At 36.8% G+C, this 24,847-nt stretch overlaps 1 protein-coding gene across 2 annotated transcripts in view; it reads right to left on the bottom strand.

Annotated features, from left to right (window-relative positions):
- Positions 1-24,847, bottom strand: part of alk (ALK receptor tyrosine kinase) — a 357,833-nt gene that overhangs the window by 114,359 nt on the left and 218,627 nt on the right. The window lies entirely within an intron of this gene.

The raw sequence follows: 24,847 nt of genomic DNA on the forward strand, positions 1-24,847 counted from the left end.
AATAGCGCATCATTTCTGATCCCACAGGAATCTCCACATTCTCTGGACCACACAATTGGATGGTGAAAGGTCTCCTGGTGCAGTAATGAATGAGAACAGACAGATAAGGGTTCCCTTGCTGGGGTCTGCAGCTGAGCCTTTTTGGCTGACCAGAAACTGTCGGCTCCTAATGATGAAAAAGGGAACGAGGTATGTGTGTGGAAATTGTACATGATGAGATATCCCTTTTCTTGAAACATCTTCGTCGGAGGTATTACACATCCAGGTAATCTCATTCAACTGGCTACAAAAAGTAGTCTGACAAAAGCCAGTATTTACTGCAGGAGTCATTATGTGTCAGAGGCAGCAGAGAGCTCAATTTATCTTGTTCTGGGCAGCACCTTGCGCTGACATTTAGACTCCTGCTGCTTTAAATCAACGTAATCTTGTTTCAGATCCTAGGATTGCAAACAAAGTCAGGTATCCCACTATGCCTATTCCCATCTGCCAGAGGGAATAAAGGAGATTCGTGCTGTGAAGTTACTCTTTGCACTGGCATTGATTCCCATCACCCAAAGTTAACAAAAGAAATATATATATTTGTTTGAGCTCATGCTCGTGATTGATCTGGTTAGCCTGGGGCACATTGTGTTTTGAGACCATCTTTTGTGAAAACCAGCATACATCCAGACGTCAAAGTAAACACCAGTGGGACCAAGGTTAAGGAGATACACAAGAGCATTCATGATTAAACTTATTTCAAGCCGTTTTTTGTTCTGTGAGCCTTAAGGAAAGATAAGTTGAGTTTTTTTTTCTAAAGAAGTAATTCAGAATTAGGTTTACACACATTTCTCAGGCTTTCAAATCAGATTGAAGAATGTAGCTTTCAATTGCAACAAACAGAAAGAATACGTGTTTTTCCCTGGAAGTCATCGCTGAAAGCAATCCCTTTTTACATCATGTCTACACAATCGATATTTGACTTAAACTGCATTGACACAAGGAAAACCAGCTGTTTCCGAAAAGAAGTTATTAAACGACACCAGCTGATAGACAAATGAAAAGAAAAAAAGTGATTCCTGAGATTTTACAAGAGAAATGTGTTTTTTTTTTTCTTCACACTTTCTCATTTGCAATAAAATGTCCAATCACAAGAGATTTGGGAGAAGCATTCATATTCTCACAAACAGTCCTCTGGGGCAGACAGTTGATGGAGGATTAAAAGTAATACTGCAATGTTACAGTAAGAGATTTTTCATATCAAACACAGGAGAAACACTTAACGGCCAGATTGGAAGTCTATTTTTCATTGTTTTATATGCTAAGACCAAAATAAGCTATTTTTAAGAAAAGAAAAAAACTGTAAAACCTTGATATATTTTCCATTTATATATTGTTGATACCTGTTTATCTTTGAAGGGCCACAGGGAGCTGGTGCTTATCTGCAGCAGTCATTGGGTGAGAGGGTAAGTCCACCCTGGACAGGTTGCCAGTCCATCACAGGACAATCATGATCATCTCACACCTAAGGGCAATTTAGAGAGACCAAATAACCTAGAGAACTTGGAGAGATCATGCCAACTCCATGTAGAAAGACACCAAGCCGGGATTCGGTCCTAGGATTGTCTTACTGCTGTGAGTCATTTTATTATTTACCATCTTATTGGTCTTCTTCCAGGAAATTAAATGTTACTTTTACAGAACTTTAGAACAGGGCTACATTATACTGGAAAATCAGCGATAATGTTGGTAAATATTACAATCATGATATCAGTTGCAATATGCTCACTTTTGTTCTCATTTGTGCTTCCATCATTCTCTGATCTTTAACCTTTTGGGTAATGCCACTTTTGTCCAAAAAGAACATCTCTTCCCATGAGACACTGTCCAACTGGCTAAGTACTACTTTTGAATGTAAAATGTAAGTTAATTACTCTGGTAATATATTGGCCAATAAGTAATGCACTTCTTTGCAATATCAATATTGCACACACTGATATTGTGATGACAATATATTCAGAATATATTGTGCTAACCACCTTTCAGGCAACATACATTGGAGGCATATGATGCATGAATCAGAGCAATTCACACTGACAACTGTTCTCACAATTTGAGTTACCACTGCTTCTAATAAAACCACTGGCGCCTCATCTAAGTGTTCACCTTTATAGACTACTATTGAGAACTTAAAGCTTTATTTCTTAGAATTTACACTGTGCCTTTTTAACCTGTAGTTAATGAAAGAGATCCGACACTCAACCTTCTAATCTTACTGTGACAGAAAAAGAGGAAGCCCTTGGTGCCAAGTGCCAACCTGGCAGTAATGCTCTCTAATCCCTGCTGTTCAAAATAGGAGAGTCATGTCACAAAAACAAGGTTTTTGTCCATAGAAAAAAATCTTCAGAAATTCAAACTTATTATTTTCAAACTTAATTAAATAAGTCATATTGTGAAGTTCTATTATATCTGGATTATAACAGAGCCAGTTGGTGCTTTTCTCGCCTGATGACCATGCAATTCAAGAGACAGCTGCTACTCAGACTTACATATTGATTAACAAAGAACTTTTTGATCAGAACACATTTAGAAATTCACAGCATTACTGACACACAGCCACCAGATTTCTACACCACATTGCCCAATTGCATCACTTCATTCTCTACTTCCTTCCAAATGGCTTCTCCAGGAAGCTGAATCTCAATTCTTCTCTTCATGGCCTTTTTCCATTATCAGCTTTGCACCTGAAAATGCACCACAGCGTGGACTTGCTTCTTCTAAATGCTTTCTGTTCCACTCAAGTGCTTACACCATGCTGCACTCCATGCTGCACTCTCTTATGTCAAAGGAGGTACAGAGCCCTTAGAGCAGAGCTGATTAGCAGCTGGATATTTTTACAGACCTACAGTTAATGAGGGGCTATGATGTATCAGCACCTTGTCTCAAATAGCAGTGGTTTGGAGATGTGGGATAATGTGCTCAATACTTCTCAGAGCTGGGTTATGTGGGAAAATTTAAATAGTTGTTAATTTCCGCAGTGTACAAAAACCCCCAAAACAAGACGGATGATGTTTTTTGACAATCTTTTCCTGTGAATTAAAAAAATAATGTGTGGGCCTGAAGTCCTAACAGAATTGTTAATTCAGAAGCATTTAAAGTACCTCTGTTGTTATAAAATGGCACCTTTAATCTGAGCGCTGAGAATTAACAGCTGGCATTTCAGAGACAAAAAAATGACAGAATTATCATTACCAACTCCCTATGTCAAATGTCTACAGACTGCTGCAAAATAAATTATTTCAGCAGCCTGCAGGCATACTAAAACACAAACTCTTAATTATAGCTTTACTGACAGATTTTGCAGAATGCATGATTTCTAATATTTAAACCGCTCTCTTTTATTTGTCAGAGGGATTTTATTGGACATCACACACTGCAAGTTATTGCGTTGTCTTGTTTTATCCCCTGACTGTGATTATTTTAATGTGATGAGCCACGGGAATATGACAATTTTCTGACGTTATAATGAAGTTGTACATTTACTATATACACATTAACTTACAGTATGTTGTGAAAGCACTTTAACCCATGCATAGCCGGCTATTATCAAACATGGTGCAGGGTTACACGGCTCAATTGTTGCTCCATACGTCTGATTCAAAATTCAACCCTTTTGCTTGCCACAGATTGCACTTTGGCACTGTTTTGTGATCCAGGGTAGTAATCTGGTGGACAGCAAATATGTAACATTGTGACCACTTTACTTAATACTTTGTCCAGGACTTTTTACAGATTGGGCCAAGCTCACAAATTACATTATCCTGCTGAATAAGGCCACACCTATAATGTAACACAGTTTTGACCCTGACGTCTCTATGGTTATGCAAAAAACTACTATTTACTCACGTTTCTCTACTTTTTAGAGACACTGTTTGCAATTTTTTCCCACTTATTGACAATGAAATGTTAACTTTCTTCAACATAAATCCCATTCTCTAAAAGGTACCATGATCACGAGATAGTCGTGGTCATAATGCCAGGCCTGACTGGTGTAAGAATCTACCCTGACCACAAGGGTTTATGTCAAATCCTAAGAGGCATAAATTCAAAGTGTAGGATTTAAATACATTCAAATAGCCGTTGTACACCCAATGAAATTTTCTTCCATTCAAATCAGCCAAATTATATCCGTTCCAAATCTTGAATTACAGATTTCTTGTCATGGAAACACATACATAAGAGTTTCCATGAGTAAAAATGACTCATTCTGCAATGCATCATACATGGTGAAAACTTGTTTTTTATGCTACAAATATCGCATCATTGGGGAGATGTCAAAATCCAACCATAGCGGGAAGAGTCATGAAGTAAGAGCCACAGGACGTCAAATTAAAAACCAAGCTGAGGGTTGAAAACTCAGGGGGTAAAATCGATCCCCAGGGGTAGTGGTGTTAAGGAGGTACACACGTAAACTGTTATTTAAAAGCTGAAGGTAAACATAACTCACAGAAGGTTCTACATTTTAACCAACCCACATCCTTTCTACTATTCATCTCCCTTTAATTTCTTCCAATTTTCACAGTCCGTGAACCTTCTAACCCAATTACATGATTCTTTACGTTAAATGGCATCATCCAGTCCCTCACAAACTGGGACATCTCATCAACATGCTGTAAATAAAACTACACAGTTCACGCTCAAAGAATAACGAGTTTCCGCTCATCGCTTTGATCCATCTGCACAGATCTGATCTGGCACAGAAATGAACAATATCCTCATACAAGGATGGCTGGCGTCTATCTTACCCGAATCTACTGAAATAACTTCAGTTGCAGGGATTTAAGATTAAACCACGCTTTGATCCCTTTACTTTGTTCCAAGTCAGTTGGAGGCAAACTGAACAAAAGTGCACAAATTTGCAGAACTACAACCGAAGTTTCTTGGAGAAAGAAGCTCTCGAGGGAGAAAGAAAAAAAAAAAAGAGCGAAGTTGATGAGATTAGCCCCTTCCTCAGAAGCAACAATGTTAATGAAGTTGGGAGCTTTTGAATGTAGAGGATGAGATTTAAAAGCCAGAAAAAAATCTCTTTTATTACCAGATTGAACAATTCCGTGCCACATTTATACAGTCACTAAATATTTTTGAAGTTGTACATTTACTATATACTGTCATCCTTTTACCCAAGGTGAAATATGATCAGTGGTATTCTGGCCCTTCAGCAAATAGTGATAAATCCCAGCAGGCTGCAGCATCGACTGCTCTGGTTGGCCTATTTGAAACAAGCTTCTCTGTGCATCTGCAAGCAAGTAATCAACCTCCTCAAAACCTGACCTGAGCTTGTTGGCGCGCTCCTGTTCATCTTTCATGCTGTTCAATTTGGCAGCAAAATCAAGCTGGTATTTCTGACTTATCTCTTGACTCTTTGGAGCCGTTTGTGTGAAAACATGTTTCCAAACAAAGCAGTATGAGCAAGAAAACTGGGACATCTGAAATACTGTCATTTAGGTACAGTCAGATTTTTTTTTATTCCTGACAAACGTCGACAAATCTCGTTGTCTGAGTTTAATACATTTGCAAACTTACACTGATTTGGATGAGAATATATGAAAAATTGAAGCCAAAAAAAGATCAATTCGTGACTAAGGAAAAAAAACAGTAAACCTTTATTAAATAACTCATGCCAGTGCAGCATTTCTTTTAGCACAATGGATTATGTTTTGGAGTGTGTAAATCACAGCCAATTGTAGCCTGGTGAATTTCAAGTGAAAAAATTAACATTTTAGGTCAATGTTGCATCTCTAAATATTTGAGGCAACATTAAATCTTAGATCAGAGAGAAAATGTTTTGTTGCCACCTTCACTGAATCCCTTCATCACAAACCCCTTGAATGAACATAAGAGCACAGAGGACAGACGTGGACAGAAAGTCACGTTTTAGAAAGACAAGAACTCTGCAACTGTTTCAGGTTTTTTCTCTTCAAAAGTTCAACCATGAAACTCAAAGAAATCTTGGTTACAAGAGGAATTAATTCCAAGATTGTGCTCATAAAACTAGTTTTTACTGGATCTCAAATCAGCACGGTTCATCACATCAGACTAGAAGAATGAATGTGATTGTCTGATGTCATGCGAGGCTGGTTCAAATTCAATTCAAAGAGTTTAGACCAGCAAACAGTCTTACCAGTTCATTTGTGTTAGGGTTTGGACGTTGTTTTTCATATGATTGATACTTTGATGTAAACTTTACTTGTGTTCCTTTACTTCTTCTAAAATACTTTAAATTATTCTATGTATGAATAATGGAATTCAAATCAACTTTCCTTAATGCTGTTACAGATAACACATTAAGTAATACAGTCAATGCGCGTGAACGTATGGAGAATGTAACAGTATCAATCTGAAATTGCATTTTTAGTTTAATCAGTCGAGTGAAACCACTTCTGTATGGAAAAGGACGAACCTCTCATTATTGCAACAGAACTGCGTGATCCGTCACTTACTAGCGTTCTGCTCACTCTCTTTCACCCCATGAAATGGCATGCACATTTGCCTAGAGAGTTTGTCGTTTACTTGAATGCAGGGCACTGCTGCAAACTCGTCACATAAATTAATCATGGAAGGCAGCAGAGCAACTGATGTTCCTCTCTGTGTGACATTTATACAAAAAGATTATACATCTCAGTTTTCTGAAGTTAAAAGAACACCATTGCAGTTCAACTCAGCACAGTGGTACAAGGAGATTTTTTATTTTTAATTTTAATAATAAGGGTCCATCTGAAAGTATTGAATGAGTTTATGAGGTAGGAGTTCATAAGTTTCTTACTTCTTCCTATTCCTTTTCGAATTGTGGTACAAAAAAATGTGTCTTTTAAATTTCTTGTTCATGCGTGTGATTTTATGCTCCTATCATGTTTGCAATAAATAAATAAAACAACAAAAAGGGCTTTTCTAGACATGCTGTGATCACTTATTAGAATGATACATTTTTTTTTTGAACAGAACAAATTAGTTTTGTCTAACTAAACTTAATTTCAAAATAAAACAGACATTCTACTTATCCAACAACAGGGACATTTTTGCACTGTCCTACAGTGACTAAATTTACATAAGGCTCTAATTGTGGAGGTTCATATTTTACCATTTCAGTTAAATTAATCTTGAAAAATATTTTGTTGATTCCAGATAAAAATTAAATGTTGTTACAACTTATTAATTCGAATTCTTCCATGAGTTATTGTACATAGTGATGGCCATTGGCAGGAAAGACCTCCAGTAGCTGTTTGTATTACAGGGAATGTGAAAAAGCCTGTGACCCAAGACATTCTCATTCTCTCAGTTATCCACAATATTCGAGATTTTCTGAAGAATCCTTCTTTGCATCATCATTTCCAGAGGTTCCACAGTCATTCCCAGAACAGAAGCAGCCTTCTTTTTTTAGGTTTTTGAGTCTGTATATATTCTCATTGAGCTTCTGTACAACATTGATAAAGGCAATCTGATTCTTTCTGAATCCCTGGTTCTGATTCTGTTTCCTCAACACTCTCAACAGCAAACTTGTAGAGGATATGCAATGTTTTACTGTAAACCATGAAACAACACTGACACTCACACTTCCACTTTCAAACTTGATTTGATGGCATCTTTGGTCAAAATTTACTGAGTTTTTGAAGTTTTTTTTAGGGGGAAAAACTAATGCAGCACTTTTTATTTTGTAACTTTTTGTTACTGCGTTTTGCCTCACTTTTTATCGCTGGCCTGAAAATGCCCTTCACCTGACAGCATACTTATTTTTGAGCATAATTATAGCTCATTTTATACCCGCACTTCAGGACCCCCGCCAACAGATGTGCTTCATCATTAAGGTTTAACAGCGACCACAGTTACACATCTCATGTTTTTCAGCATCGTCTGTTGTATACTATAATAATTTTACTCTGGCATGACTAAATAACAAGCACCATTTGGTAAGTACTAATTATGCTTATTCTATTTGCAAACCTTTTATCTATTTATTTGTGGTAAATAAAGGAGGCGAAGAGAATCGCTTTGTGCACGTGTGGTTTTGCAGCTGGCAGAAATGGCAATTTCAGAGGCCGATTTCCAGGGGAGCAGTTGAGCGCTTGGAGATAATGAAGATATGTGTGAGGGCAGCGTGAATGGCAGCTATATGTGTGGAACCAACCCTCAGGAAGAGAGGGCTGTAACAACCATCTGTTTCCTTTCCAAATATGAGTTTGTTTGTGCATATCTAGAGAAACGCCTCAGTACCGTGAGCAACAACAGCTGGATGTTAATTTTAGTTCCGGAAGACTATAAACAAGTGGTAAAAAAGCAGATTTTCAAAGTTTGAAAATTTGCATAAAAATACATATTCAATGATGCATAAGCTACTCGAAGCCATGGAACCAAAACAATTAAGAAAAATCACAAAAAAAAACATGTCGAGACTTGCTCTGAAGCAATGTGGACACCGGTCTGGTCTGTTGTGGTGAAGAAAGAGCTGACCAAATAAAGCAAAGCTCTCAATTTACTGGTCCGTCTACATTCTGATCCGAAATGAGCTTTCTCTGGGGAAAGACGGGGTGAAGAACCCCATCATTTACGGGGATCTCAAAGTATAGCCGCTGAACTTCTCATCAAAAGGTGCCAGGTGAGGCGGTTTGGGGATCTGATCAGGATGCCCTCTGGTCGGGTCTCAGGGGATGTCCCAGGTCTCTGGGGTTCCCCTACTGGACTTGTTCCCCATGCAACCAAATCTTGGTTAAATGAGAGGAAATAGATGGTTCGATGTATTAATTATAACAGATTTATTTTTCATGAATTTTATATTTAGTTTTCAAAGTAAAACTAGCTTTGAAGGTGCATCTTCCTTTTACTTAAATTGTTGAAACTTCTACTGTTTGAAAATGTTAATAAATGAAACTAACAAAGTGGACTTTACCTGAGTGGTGATGTTGTTCACCCTTTGATTCAAAATATACATTTTATTTAGTTGAACAAGCTTAAAATGTGTCTAACTATTAAACGTGAAGAGAACTCGTTCTATAGAAGAAATATGCTAAAAGTTATAAGAGTTTATTGTAGTATTGTTTTAATAATATAAATGATATTTTATTCTGTTTTACATTGAATTTATGTAAATGCAGTTTGTTATTTCCATACGACAGCATCTGTCTTCAGTAACCTTTAAGACGAAGCACTTAGCTACCAGGCTGAAAGATAATTTTTATTTTTCTGTTATTAGAGTTCACATATCTTTCTTAATTATTTTCCATTTTAGTACTATTTGCTTATTTCTTTATGTTCATATTTTATTTAATCTTACATTAGTAAATTAGTAAATAAATATTTACTTGATGGTAAAGAATTAGCTTTAGCTTTTGTTTTTAAATACGCTATTTGGATACATTTGACAACTGCACATGACTTTGTGAATGATTATGAATGACTGATGTCAATTTTCTACCAACACTGAATATAAATTATAATTTATGTCCAGAGAAAATATCTGATGAATGAAGGGGGAAAAGCATTTTGGACTCTGACAAAGTGCTTGAATAAGAAAAACAAGACTTCAAGTCTGGAGAGTGAGTTAAAAAGGCTATCCAGGATGCAGGCATCATTTTTTCCGTCAAGCAACCATCAAGGCTTCATCAGGAGAACCTCTGAGAATTCACCACCTGCTGAGTCTGGTTTAAAGTTTGATAGACTGACCTTTTTGTGGAGCAGAAGGAAAGAGGAAAGCATTGAGAACAAACACTGAGACCAAAGCAGAACTCTTCATGTCAGAAATAGTCAGGGTTGTTATGTCTAACTGTGTTAGTTGTCTGACGTCAGGCAAATTTAGCTGTTCTCCATTGACTGACGGCAAAGAAGAGAGCAGTATGCTGTATGATAACTGCTGCAGCAGTAAAAAGATCTACATGTACTCACTAAGGAAGAGCAAGTACTTTAGGGCATGAAATATACACTTGAAGTTAGAAGTTTCCACCCACTGGATCAGAAAAGATCTTTTGTTCTCACTTTCTGAGGTTAAATCACATAAACTTCTCTTGTTTTAAGTCAGTTCAAATTACCAAAATTAATTATTTTTGTGACATTTACTAAATGCCACATTAATGAGGCAAATAATAAATCATACGTTTATTTTTTTATGTCTTCAAAATATGAAGTTTACATACATTTCCTAACTATTTTGTTGCATTGCCTTGGAACTGTAGGACTCAAGTGAAATGTTTTGAGTTTTCTTCAACCAGCTTTTCACAATGGTTTGTTGGAGTTCTGACCCATTCTTCCTGACAAGATTAGTTCATCTGCTTTAGGTTTATAAGCTGCTGCACTTACCAACAAATTCTCCCCAGGATTTAGATCAGGGCTTTTGTGATGCCAAGCCTGATATTCTTGCCAAGTCATTTAGGAACCAAATTTGGATGTGCTTAGAATCATTGTCCATTTGGAAGATGCATTTTCAGCCAAAGTTTTATTTCCTGGTCGATGTCTTTAAATGTTCCAGTATAGCTTTTGGTCTTGGCTCAATTTAAACACGGAAATCTCTGGGATACAGGGATGAGCGCGATGATATGCAGACTTATTTTTGCTCTTTATGGTGGCATCTGGCAAATGGAAATAATTTTCATAATTCTAAGAAAAGCTTAGTCTAATTTCATTTCAGACAGTAAAGAAAAAAGTAAATGTGTCGTTTTATATAAACTTCTGGTTTCAGATGCATTGGAAATAGCTTGTCACCTTGATCCTGACTGGCAAACTAACAACACGAGAGTGATCGCACTGTGGAAACCGAACAGAATTTTAGCCTCTTCTGCCCTGTCACACAAATTGAGATGATGTCCCATCTTTGACTCATCAGACATCTCATGATGATTGACAGATATCCATCCAGTGGCTATTATCCACTGAGAATAACAATAACACACCTTGCATTGGTGGCTGTTTGCTGGCAACTAAATTACTCCCAGGAGGAATGATGTACAATTTAACCTGCCACTATTTTTCCTGCCTGCAGAAATGCCAACCTGGAAAATTAAAAAAGAAAAAAGGAAGTGTGACCACAAACATGGCATGTTTTGCTATTATGCAAAAGTTCTAGCACTGATACCATGAATGTGAACTGGTGCTTCTGACTCAGTCCTACGCAGTAAGTTAAGTTTCATTTCTATATAAAAAGTAGTTTTATTGGAAGGTTCAATTCCAGGCTAAAGTATAAAATAAATTATGATGTAAAGTGTCATCTACTCAAACAATATATATTCATTAGCAAGTGAACGTAACATGATACAGCTGTTTGTAGAGCGTTAAAGTACATTCAAATTTGATTTGACTGTTGAAAGTTCCAAAAAAAAAAATTTTATGCGAGTGCTTTTAGTCTTTTAGGGAAGAAAATGGCACATTAAAGTCCTATTCAGATGGTATAAGCATTTTCTGGGAAACCAATGTAATAAATAAATTATTCAACAATGTCTTATGTTATGTGGCGCATGCAAACAGGATGACCAGAGCCTGAGATTTTACTAAAATTTATGGACATCTGATAACACGCTGTGTATTGCATAGCATCTGCCAGAGCTAGTCAGCTGTAAAACAGCTGGTAACAAAAAGATGCAAACAGAAGAAACTGGTTCTTGAGCTAATGTTGCTCCTTTTCTTCAGCCTATATTTTTTTGATGCCATATTTTACGGGTCGATAGGGACATGGCACAAAGGCTCATTTCACTCGGCCAGTCTTTAAAACTGTGAAAGAAAAAATAACAAATTTGAAGATGACTGCAAGACAAAAGCTTCTTGTCTGAATTAGTCCAAATGTTCAGAAGACTTTATAATTATGGCTGACAGAATCAACTGTATTTTGTAATCTGTAAATGTATTTTTCCAGGATTTTGTAGATATTATTGTAATATTATCTGCAAATGGATGCATGAAAACCCACAAACGTCTTTAGATTTTAATATATTTGGTTTTCTAAAAAGCCCTGGGAGTTTTTAACAGTTTCTAAACTTCATGAGCCTTGTTTCATACTTCACTTGGTATCCATCATGATTTTGGACAAGCGTACACCCAAGTTTCATGACATGACCAGAAAGCTTAATAAAAAAGGATTAATATTACCATTTAGTCGCCAAACAAAAGAAATGAATTCAACCATCTAGCTGACATTTTTGTTGTTATATTTCGGTTCATTTGAATGTGGATGGATGCCCACTTTCATGTGGCCAGTATGATGACACCCCAAACTGTTCAAACAGATTCGTAACATCACTGCAACACTTGTACTGAGGATTGTATTTCTAGTGGAGTGCCTCTTTGGTGCAGCACTTGGCAGATTGCTTCCTGCCAACATGCTTTGCAGCTTTGATAAACTGTGCAATATTTCTGATGCAAAACAAATGTTAGAGAAAGTCAAAGTCAAAAAGATGACAGACATTTGTCGGTGTTGTATGCAAATCAAACTTCTGTCATGTTTCCAGGCTGCAAGAGAACAGCGCAGATTGTCAAACTGATCCTTCACTGCATATGTTTGTTTATTCTGCTTCACAATAAAAAACATAGAAAATATTACACTTTGAGAAAAAGGCATATTGGGTTGAGTCAATATCTCACCAGATTTCAACAAACAGGGAGACAGTGAAGCAAAGCAAAGCAAAAAAAAAAAAAAAAGCCGAGAATTAACTATAACTGTGTTAGTATCAGTTGTTTTTGGTCAAATCTTCTGAATAACACTCAATTTATTATTTTTTGTCCTGGCTTAAAATGAAGAAACTAAATCCATTAAATATTAAATAGGAAGAGTTCTTAAATTACTTAAGGATTGCTGAAATTGGTGAGACTCTCCCTTATTTGTATGCATGATTACAAAGACAAAGTAAGTGCAGTTTGAATAATATTGTAAAACCCAAAGACAAAAAGCAAACATTAACATCGCCTATTTTCTTACACAAGGGATAAACTATGATTTTAATTACAAAGAGTTAAGTTGATAATGACTCCTTTCTTGTTTTACAGAAATATAATTGAATTAAATGAAAGCAATATGTTGACGTGATTTATTATTTAAGTCAGAGATGTTGATTATCTCTGACTTAAGATTTAAGATTACTTCAATAAATTGATTTTTGACAATAATTTTGAAGAGAATATATACTAATGTATCATATATTAGGTGGGACAACTCTAGATAACTGTGGTAACTTGGAGAAGATGTTTTCAGAACAAACTGCTGAGGAACTGCAGTTCCAACAAAAGCTATAAAATTTTTTAAATAATCATTAAAATTTCTGTGACAGGATTAAAATTAATTAAACTGAAAAACTAACAGGAACGGGTGACAATATGACTGGGTGAATATAACATTTGATGAAACATTTCACTACTCTGAAAACCATTACTGACCCATCTGTTAAACAGAGATGATGCTGTAGTTAAAAGAGAAAAACTTCATGGGATCAGGAAAATTGATCCATCTATCATCTTCCCATCTGAGACTGGGTAATGAAGGTAAAAGGAAAATGATTAAAAATCCAGACATTCAGGAGTTCACAGCTCTTTCTAAGGGATTCAAAAGTTGTTCCAAGGCAGAAGAGATGCAAGTCCCTCCAGAGACCTGATGCAGTCATTTGTTCAGTTGACTCAACTAAAGAAGATCAAGTAACCTATGAAAACTGTGGCGCCAAATAAAGTCCAAGAAGCCCATCGTGCTTGTTATTCCTGCTTAGCTGTGAGGCTAGTAGTGCTTATTAACATTGTTCCATGTTTGTCAGGGAACGTTTTGCTTGTTTTATCAAAGTAATCACACTCATTACATTTTAGTTTCAGGTATATTACCAGGACAGAGGCTGTGCTTTTTCTCAGTCATTTAATTTAACTGTTGAACCTGTAAAAAATAAAACCGTTACATTTTAACAGTGTCGTTTATATAACAAATGTTCCTAATATCTAGCTAGAGTCTCTGCTGATTTCTGCTGCAAATTGATAAAGTTTCTCAGATGAAGACATTTTACCTCATAATGAGGGAAACTTTAAATACATGCAGGCTGTTTTCTCTCTCAGAAAATAATTAGATTTTTATGAAAATGCTACAAAGTCGCAAGATATTAACCTGTCAAAAGTAAGCCAGCTCTTCCTTACTGAATTTATGTGAAACTTATCAAGCAAACATGAAGTAGATATATGAAGCAACTATCATAATAGTTAAGCTAAATAAGAAATGTCCTAAATCCATCAGAGACCCAGTTTCTCTTAATTCTTGTTGACATGATTGGTTTCAAAACAGGTTATTTGGAAAATGCATTTCAGAAGAAGGGCCAAACAAATTTCTGCTCTAACCGTGCTTTACAAAACAACCATCAAAGGAAGAGGCTCTCGTGATTGAGGTGCTAAATTAAAACATTGGCAGCTTTATCATTCTCTTTTAATCAAAAGTAAAAGCTAAAACTATTTTTCTCAGAAATCCCCTCTTTTAGACTTATTCAAAACTTTGGGTGTCAGAAAAGAGAACAACTTTGGGAGAATAAGATGAGAAATCTATAGATAAGAGGAGAAAAATGAGAGCAAGCGAGAGTCAGGGAATAAAAACCACAAGAACTTATATAATCTTTCTGTGGAGAAGAAGAGATGAAGAGTGCATGAGAAGAAAAGGAGTGTTGAGTATTCAAGTGGAAGATGACAAGATGGAACTCATCTGTGGTAAGCCTCATTTCTTCAATGCAAGCACCTATATGAAGCGGGGAATGTTTCATTTCCTTTGCAAGGTCCCATCATTACCTCCCACCAGAACAAGGCTGAAAGATTATGAAACTCTGCACATATACGAGCAAATGTATATATATATATATATATATATATATATATATATATATATATATATATATATATATATATATATATATATATATATATATATATATATATATATATACATAAGCATTAAATACTCTAATTTTAGAGTATGGAGTAAAATTTTGAGTGAAAATTAAATGAAACAACAATAGGTTTTTTCCCCTCACTGTCTAAAGTTAAATCAGATCAAACTACTTCTGGTGGTTTAAGTGAAGTAGAACAACCAAAATATTTTATTTTTTGCTAAATTCTGCAATAACTAAATCGAGGATAGCAGAGATATATTTATTGGTGTCTTCAAAGTCAAATGTTTGCAGACAGAAAGATTGCTATCCCTTTAAACAACGATCAATGATTCAGATGAAGATTTAATGACTTTGGGAATTTCTGATTAACTAGCCAACATGAGTTCTGAACAAACCCCTCATAACAGGATAGCTATTGTAGAATAAATTGAAGTTCTTCTGTGTTGGTGACTGTTTTGTCAGAATTACTGCTACAACAGCCCCGGAAACAGGGCTGCTCGTACAAAAACCTCCTGAGATGTTGTTTAATATTTTAATGTGTTGAAAAGGAAAACAGATCTGAAACCAGCAGACATCAGAAGTCACCTCTCTTTCATAGCGCTTCTTTCGCTGTGCACACTCTTCTAAAATTTCATTTTTTGTACAACTGATGTTGTGAAGCAGAATGTATTAGTCAGTGAAAATAATGCTGCCGTCTCCTTTCCTTCCTCTGACAACTGCTATAAAAGCCAGCAGGAACAGCATGTAGCCATTGCTGCGAACAACTCTCATTTACATTTGAAACAGAAAAATAGCAGAGAAGGCTACTCAGGAGACAAATACATGGGAAAGGAGGATGTCAAGATGTGAAATATTGAAAAAAATGCAAAGGTTTTTCTTTTTCCCTCCTTTGGCAGTGTTCATTGCTCTGTTTTGTAAGACTAATCCCTCATGACAAACATACCAAAACAAGAATACATCACAATGAAATCCTTTTCTCACCTCTTTCGTATAAAACACATCATTATTAGAGCAGAAGGGTTTGTCCTTTTAATTCATTAGGTTGTTGTCAATTAACTATTATTCATGAAACTAAGCAAAGTGATAGAGAATGACCAAGCTTGAGTTGCGCAACAATTTATACACATTTGAAGCGCCAACGAAAAATTTGCTTAAAATTTGGCTTTAGGGGCGTGTTGTGGTGGCGCAGAGGGAAAGCACGACCCACGTTCGGAGGCCTTAGTCAGCGGTCCCGGCGACCTTTGCCGCACGTCTTTGCCTTCTTTCCTGTCTGCCTACTGTCAAAAATATGAGCATCTAGCACCGCAAAAAGGAAAAAAAAAAACGAAAGAAAAAAATTTACTTCAGATCTTAACCCAGGTACAACTCTGACTTGATGAAACAGATTACTGCTGTTGACCGTTTGCTACTTTTACCAGATTTGTAACTTTAAAAATCATTGTTAGACCATTTTGCACATTTTTACTGGGGGTTTTCCTCAACAACTCTAATGTTTAATTATCCCTCTGCTGTCTGGAAACTTAACTTGTTTAATTGAATGTTGTGTGAGGTGCTTTGGGGTTCTCTTAATTTGATAAAACACTATACAAGTACAGGTCATTATCCATTTACCCCATTTCACTGCATTTTGTTCCTCTGTGGTTTTCTGACCTTCTGACTGTCCACATTTCTGTCGTGCTAACTGACAGAAATATAACTGGTAACTGGTCTGCACATCCTTGCAAGACACATGACGCATGATTCTTCATATCAGATCAACTTCTCCTCTATATTCAGACTGTAACGCATCACGACCTGTCTCTACCTTGCGTTCTATAGCCCCATGCCTCAGTCAGCTTCACAGATTAGTCACATCCTGTCCTTATCTTACTCATCCAGAAATCTGAAAAAAAAAAAAAAAAAAAACGAAACCTTTTGTAAAAATGTTTGGTTAGAAGACGAAAAGTGTTTCACCACAATAACAAGTCCATTCATGTTCCACTGGAAAGGAAATGAAACGAAAATCTGAGTTCTAAGGGGACTCTTTTCCTAATGATCCCTCACAATTGCAGCCCTCTTACTGGCAGCGCTCCCAGATTCGAAGCAGAACAGTTCCCATCAGATGTGGCCCTGTGGCGACCGCTCTCCGCAGGGAGGTGGAGGTCAGCACTGGCGAGAAGAGTGGAGACCATCCATGCCAGGGATGGATGCAGAAATTGACCAGCGAGAGAGCCTTGAGGAGACCCATCTCTCTCATGCTACTTTAGCTATGAAGGACTCATAAAAAGCACAGTTGTTGGAAACTCTGCAGAAGGACTACATGCTGTTTCACAGAGAATCACTTCTGTCTGATGTAGTGGTGAAGATAAACATTTGACACAAGAACAACATAATAATTCAGGTGCTTTCATTGACCCCCTTATTCTTAGATTTTAAGCTCCTGGGTGTAATTGGGCTAAAATGATAGAGAATTGCTTTAAAAATAAAATTTCATAAAACCTGCTTTTGTTTCAGTCAAATAAAAAAAGAATTCCTCTTGTAGCTGAAGTTTTTATTCACTTACTTGTGCTCCCTTGTATGCATGGTTTCTTTTATAATAATAAAATTGCTATTTTATTATAAAAGAAGGACTCTGACACCTTTTTGAAGAGGTACAACGGTTGAGCTACTGTTGTCAACAACTTAACGCTTTTTTTCAAAAGAAATGGAATTCATCACTTCAACTCACTAACTCTTCTTTAACCTCATACATCAAGAACTCAGCATGTGCAGGTTTGCATTGCTGTAGCATCTGCAAACCTGGGTTTGTTTTAGAATCTCTTTCCCAGTTGAGATCTACCTACCATAACTGTTACAGGCCTCACCATTCTATGTAAGTGGGAAAATTATTCACCAAAACTTATTTTCCCCATTGTATAAAATGAAAGGCATCAAACAAGCACATTTAATCTGCAGCTGGGTTCTGTTTCGGCTAATTCTCTTTTGCATCTAAGCTGCAGCGTTTAGAATTGGACCGCTGCAAAGATGTGATGTCAGTGAAACTACATCTGGTTTCATTTATGAACATGTAAATTGAAAAATGAAGTTGTGGGCAGTGGTAATCCTTCATACTTCTAAGGATTATAGCTGGCTTAATGTGAAATTAACACACAGCTTCATTTTGTTACAAGCCATCTGTCTCCATTTTGTGGGACACCAGTCGTCAGAGGAATAACAGTAAAATGTACATTTTACATTTGTAGCATTTCTTTTCAGCAGCATGTTTTACACAGGTTTTTAAGTACCTTCATTAAATTGTTTCACTCACAATTTATCCAGGGGTTTCTTGTTAGGTGTTTTGTAAATCATTAATAAGATAAAATCTCCGGTACTGTGAAGTATTCAGATCAAAAAGGTTTTCAATGATTTTATCATCTAAATTTAAAAAGGATGTTTTCAAGCCTAAGCTGCCTGTTTAGGGCCACTGGATTTAGGTCTATTCTTATTCTAGTTCACTTTAAAACCTTCATTGGTTAGGTAATTGTGAGGTGAACTTGCTGGGTGTTTCGTATCACAATCTTTCTGTATAGCACAAGTGTGTTTGAGATGAAGCTTGTGAATAGATATCCAGATATGCTTCTTCAGGATTTTCTTGGACAATCTTCTTTCAAGGTCATATTGGCCTGTCTCTTGAACCATAAATTCTTAGTCATTTTATATTTTTTGTGGTTACCTGGATGGAGTTGTGCTCCTGGAATAATGTGGGTAGATCGGTCACTCGTGGAGAGGCTGAGTGCTGTTCATTATTCATTTGTGATTTGTGTCCTTCACTGAGGTTTACTGGAGTTTTAAAACTTCAAACATGGCTTTGTAACTATTTTCAGACAGAAAGATCTTAAAGATTTGGATACATCTGAGACCTTGTTTTCTATCTGTTTATTAATTCTTCCACTTCAAAGTATTCTGTCAAAATATTGTCAATCAGACTTACAGGTTTGGCAGTATTTTGGTGAAAATAAACAAATGAATTCACTAAAACTTGATTTTTTAAAAGTTTTTTTTTATATTAGAATGTATTCAATGATTTGAAACAGTTTGGTTTGACAATTAGCAAAAATAAAAGGTATCTGTAAAAGGGTAAATACTTTTTCACAAAACATAAAATTAAAGTGAGGAAAATATATCATGACTATTTCAAGATCAGTAAAAAATACAGTGTGTTGGGGAGGATTTTAACTCCAGAAAAGTGCGAGCAAAATGGGAGTCTTTCCAATAGGTGTGCAGGTCGAGAGTCAGCATTTCTTTAATATTCAAGGATGTGTAGAAGGGAGTATTGTAATCATTTATCACTTGCCATAATGCTCCTACTGTACTTTAAAGTTTAGCACTAATATTTGCCTCCTCCGATACCTGCTTCCCCCGTATTAAAGGAGCTATTGATCACTTTTTGGGATGATACTGCTACACTGCCGTGTTTTAAATGATGTCAACCTCTTTCCACTCCGACGCTGAAGTACATTCAAGGTCTTCACACCAAAAACTCATCACATTATGCCTCACACTGATGCACCCTGGAAGTGAGAGCATTTGGTGCATGCAGTGCTGGAGAGGAGTAAATGATTGCAGGAGCAAATGATGAGCAAGCTCTTCCTTATTCTGTATGTTCCTCTGGCTGTGCAGTGGTGGACGCTGTGTGAAGTAGCACTACACTAAATGAAGCAGGGAGAGATACGGCATCAATGATGAGGTGTGGAGGCGCTGGAAAACATTATTCTGCCATTGCGTGAACCTTCAATCACCTCTCTCACAAATCAGACACCACATGATATTTCAGTTGCAATACATAATATGGTAAAGTTTCTCTTAGTGACCTGTCACATACAAGCATATTACACATTGCTGTGGAGATTTGCACACACCGATGTTATATACATTAACTCCTAGATGCTCCTGTGGCCGTTCCAGACCTGGTCCTTCTTCAAAATTGCCTGCATGTATTTTGGCGGCATTCAATAAACTTGCTGTTGCTAAAAGTGACCCTTAAAGGGACAGAACCAATCTTTTGAAATGGAACTCCTTCAAAAAAAATGAGACTGTCATCACTTTTCCATTGGACTGGGTCTCACTTCAAAGTGTCATGTTAAAACCACAACTTCAGTCTGTCGTGTAGGAATAAAAGACTACATATTCCTCTAGAAATATGTAGTCAGATTTATTTCATTTTAACAAATGAAATAAATCTAGGTAGGGTGCACATGAATAGGGTTTTTGTCTAAACCTTTGTGTTGTAGCTTTATGTGTAGATCATTTTCTGATATTAGTCTCAAGTACTTTACAACCTCTTAACGAGGTTTTGTTTTCCAAAATTGCCATCAACCCCGTCCCACTTTAAGAAAATTTCCCCCCAGCATCATCATGCCACCACTATGTGTTACAGACAGTATTTTATCCACTGAAGTGCAGTGTGTATCATGTTTTGGTTACTACATGGAACAGCATCTCGTTACCAAATCTATATGCTGTTTTGGTAACTATAAGAGGGTAAATACTCAGACGTTTAGAGCTGTCTCAAACCTCTCCACAACTATTTCTGTGTCAAAGGAACCAAAAATCTAACGCAATTTATTCACCCCTCACCTGTGGTGGTGCTCACCAAAAATCAGATGCAGTATGATTAGGCATACTGGTCTCAGTATGAAGAGGGAATATATCTATAAAAATGACAAAAAACCTCTGAACAAGACAAAAAGGACAACTTCCTCCTTCGCAAAAATGGAGAGATGTCAGATTTGATATATCATTTTAATTCAACATTCACACCTTCTAAAAAAAAACACTTTCAAGTCAAACAAACCAAAGTGTGAGTAAAATAAACAAGTCTGGTGAATGCACCCATGGAGTCCAAACTCTCCTTCTTTTTATATTCAGCTCAGTGAATGACTTGGGCAGACATGCTGTTGTCTTTTCTCCCCGAAAACGTAGAATGCTTGCTGAAAAGGCTCATCAAAACAGGCATAAGAAAGCATAATTATTTAAGCTAAATAGATACAACAAATATGTACTTTTATTAAAGATGTATGTAATGAAGCCAAGCAAATGTCAAACAATGTCCCCCACCCTTATTTTTCAGCAAAAATAACAAAAATGGAAGCCAAAATAAAATGTCCTCATTAGTGAGCTAACAGGCTACGCACAGCAAGAACAGGATTTGTCCAGTTTAAACTAAACAGTGTCCCACAGGCCCCATATCAAGCCTGAAACTGAAAGATAATCCTCTTGTTTGGGTTGATAAAAAGTGCTTGCTGGTTTCATTTCATTGGCCTTAAACTTATGGATAATACAGGGCAACATAGAGCTAAATAATTTCTCCCACAGTGAAAACAGGAAGAGATGTTTGTGAAAGTGCTCAATTGCCCCCTCATACCTGCAAGCATCAATGCAGTCACACAACTAACTTGCTAGTTTATCTGTATAAGGTTGATTCTAGACAAATAAAAAAAGGAGTTAGGGCTCAAATGACAGTTGGCAGGTTGAAACTTTTTGTAAAACAGTGGCTAATTACTCTAATGTGCACATATATAGTGCCCTTCTATAGTCTCCAAAACTATAGAAGTGATAAAAATTAGCAGCTACTCTCCTCATGCAAGTTTTTTTCCTGTTTGAATCAGCTAAAAAACAGAAGCACATTGCAAAATGGTGCAGAAAGAGGCAATCAGAGGGCTGCCAGATCTTCCCATCTGCCTTGTTGTTCCCTATATGGCACTTTTCTTACTTTATACTCCAGTTTGCATGTAACATTTGATTTGGCATGCTGCAGCTGCCTCTTGGTCTCAGTATGAAAAGGGAATATATCTATAAGAATTGCCAATTTAATGAAAAAAAATTTACCTAGCTACAGTTCATACATAGTTATTTTTATCTTTTTCGAGTCCAGTTATTCCATACATTATTATAGATTATGGCATTACTGTGCACTCAAGAGTGCTTGCGCCTTTTATCTTGTATTATAAAACAACTAATATATATACAATAAATTCTTCAAATTCCTGTATATTCTGTATAATCTGTGTAGTTTGTATAATATGTAAATATTGCTCTCATATTTATATTTATATTTATACAAAGCATTTCATTTTATAGCACGTCACTATTATTCTCTGTTTATACACCATATCTTTGTACACCTGTTTATAAATATTTATATCCTGCATATAAATATGCAGGATGCAGTGCATCTATCCAATTCTGGATAGATGCAAACTACATTTCGTTGCTTTGTACTTGTGACAGTGCAATGACAATAAAGTTGAATTCTATTCTATTCTATTCTCAGCTAAAGATCTAATATCACTTAACTAAAAACACCTATGGGGAATCTTTTCTGGATTACAGCATCGTCTTTATATTATTACATGAACAGGATTTTGACGTTTGTACCCCGGCTGCATGAGTAATGTGCAAAGCTGTTGACACAAACGCTCAAAACAATATTTAAAATGTAAAAAATTTAAAGGATCCCATCTAACCTGAGGGAGCAGCAGGTGATTTACTTTTTACTCTGCCACTGGCTGCCTCTGGGACAAACAACATTCACACAGTATGCTCTGCTGGCAGACTGTGACAGGCTGCAGGCTGTTTGGAAGGCAGATGGAGGAGAAATGTGCTTTTATTTTCTGTCAATTTTAGCTTGCCAGACCAAATAAACAGTGACATTTAAAAGTTTAAGCTGCAAATTTAATACAGCAACATAAGAATTTGTCCAGTTTTGGTGGAACTTTATTTTTAATCATACAAAGGTAAATATAGCAATATCAAGTTATATTTAATCCCTATTTGTTGAAAAGCATCAGAAAGTAATTTTAAAGCACACTAGCACAAAGAAAATATACTTCTCCACTTTATTGTAGAGTTTGACTGAAAAAGATGAGCAAATAAGCAAGATCCCTGATCAGACAGATATGCTGTATTTGGAGTTAGAAATTTACTGCATTAACTGTTCCCTTGGCTAGCAACTATCTGACCTTGACACCATATCCTGCAGACAGTCAGTAGTAAATTAGGGGCGGAAGGATGATTATGTAAAATTCCCTTTTTTGCATTATACACCATGTTATTCCCTCATTAGACACACACCCGGAGTGTTACTTTGATGCAGTCAGTGAGCTGCAGTCTCCAAGCTGAGATTCCACCTCACAGATTACCCCATCCTCACATCACTACCCCTCAGCTCCTTCAGACTAGCCAGGAGCAATAAACAAACACCTGGTGGAACTTTGCATCCGCTGAGATTGTCATATAAATTACTTCTCAATGTTAACAGTATAATAAGAAGCACAGTTGTGATGTCATGATGAAAATGGAGTGTCAGAAAGAGTGGGAGCTTCTTAAAGAGACAGCGACCAAATTACAAGATGTCACATTGTAAAGTCAAATTTATTTTAGGATATGCTTCATATATACAGTGTTTTTATCTCGAAGAAGTTCATGAGGTAAATTCCTCCAAGTTCCAACCCCAGCAGGTTTGATTCAGGACTCTTCCAGCATCCAGACCTGCAGGCCTCAACCAGATCCCCCTCACTCCACCAGAACTGGTGCACAACCTTCGCACTGAGCTGAAGGTTGCTGTTCTGTTCTCCGTCTCACAAATTGTTCTTCCAGTGCATGAGCTGACAAAGATTAAGATGAGAGGTGTTATATTTAGGTCAATTTTATTATATGTCTTTGATTTGATGTTTGCATCTGTTTTCTGCTACTACAGAATGCTCCATAAACCCCCTCATCTCAACCCATAATTAAATGAGCGTACAAAGACAATAACCTGGTGTACATTCTGTGTGTCACCCTAGAGTCCTCAGATAGGTGTAATTAATTACGGTGCTCGAATGAATAAACGAACAAGTTGTATCTACTGGAGGCTTAACAAACAAATAGAAGATAGAAATATCTCCTCTGCCATTTGTAACTCAAGATCCTAAAACCTAACCTGGGCAAACTTAAAGGGCATGTTGTGAAAAAGTGGCAAACGTCCGTTAACGGGTGTGATCTGTGGGAGTTAACTCAGGTAGCTCGTAAGTTAACCCACAGAAGGAAGCGAGGAGAAACATTCCTGAAGAAGGACGTCAGACCCAGGCAAATATCTTCCTGTAAATCCATCTGAAATGTTCTGCATGAGCTCAGCCATAGGCTGCAGCTGACTCGTCCTGAGATCAGTGCTCACAAAGAGACAACTGAAGGTGACAATTACTGACTCCACTGTACTAAAAAATGGCACTATGTGCTTGTAAAATACAGAATGACTCTCCAAAAGAATTTTATTGAGACTCATTTTCTAGTCCAATGAGGCTGCCAGCAGTACTTCAGGGACCTCAGCCCTTAACTACATCTTTTGAGAACCAGGAAGAAGCCGAAGCCCCTAGGTAACTCCAACAAAGAAAGTGTGAATACAAAACAAAATTTTGACCTTGAATGATTGAAATGTGTGCACTCCATGTAAATGATTTGGGATGAAAAATAAAAGACTTAATGCTTTATTTTAGCATTCAATAGTTGCAGTTCATACATAATGGTTTTGGAACTATGTTTTCCAGACTGTGCTGATCACCTTAATGACTTAATTTAGCAAACATGTCAAAACAAAGGACAGAAATTCAATGCAAAGATAACTAATTAGCACCCAAACCTTTATTTCTAAGGAGTGCAAGTGGCTTTTGCTTTCATCTATATTTTTTATGAATCAGGCATCCTCCCATTGGAGCAGAAATTTGTAAGAGTGAGTTTCTGGCTGGCAGAGATGGTGTGGGTGGGCGGCAGTGGCTGACTACAAATGAGAGCCAACACAATGCACAGTCTAATTCGTCACAGGCGTAATGAGCGCATCCCTGCTACTCTCCCATAACAGCATACAGAGACCTGAACGCTTGCATAACCACATAAATGTTAACGAGCATTCTCTCCAGCAAACCAATGCTTAAAGAGACAGGACATGCACAGAGCATGACATTCCGCTTGAGTCCGATGCTGACGGAGATTACACA

Source organism: Poeciliopsis prolifica, unplaced genomic scaffold (genome assembly GCF_027474105.1).
Source record: "Poeciliopsis prolifica strain line A6 unplaced genomic scaffold, Auburn_PproV2 SCAFFOLD013, whole genome shotgun sequence".
Lineage (NCBI taxonomy): Eukaryota > Metazoa > Chordata > Actinopteri > Cyprinodontiformes > Poeciliidae > Poeciliopsis > Poeciliopsis prolifica.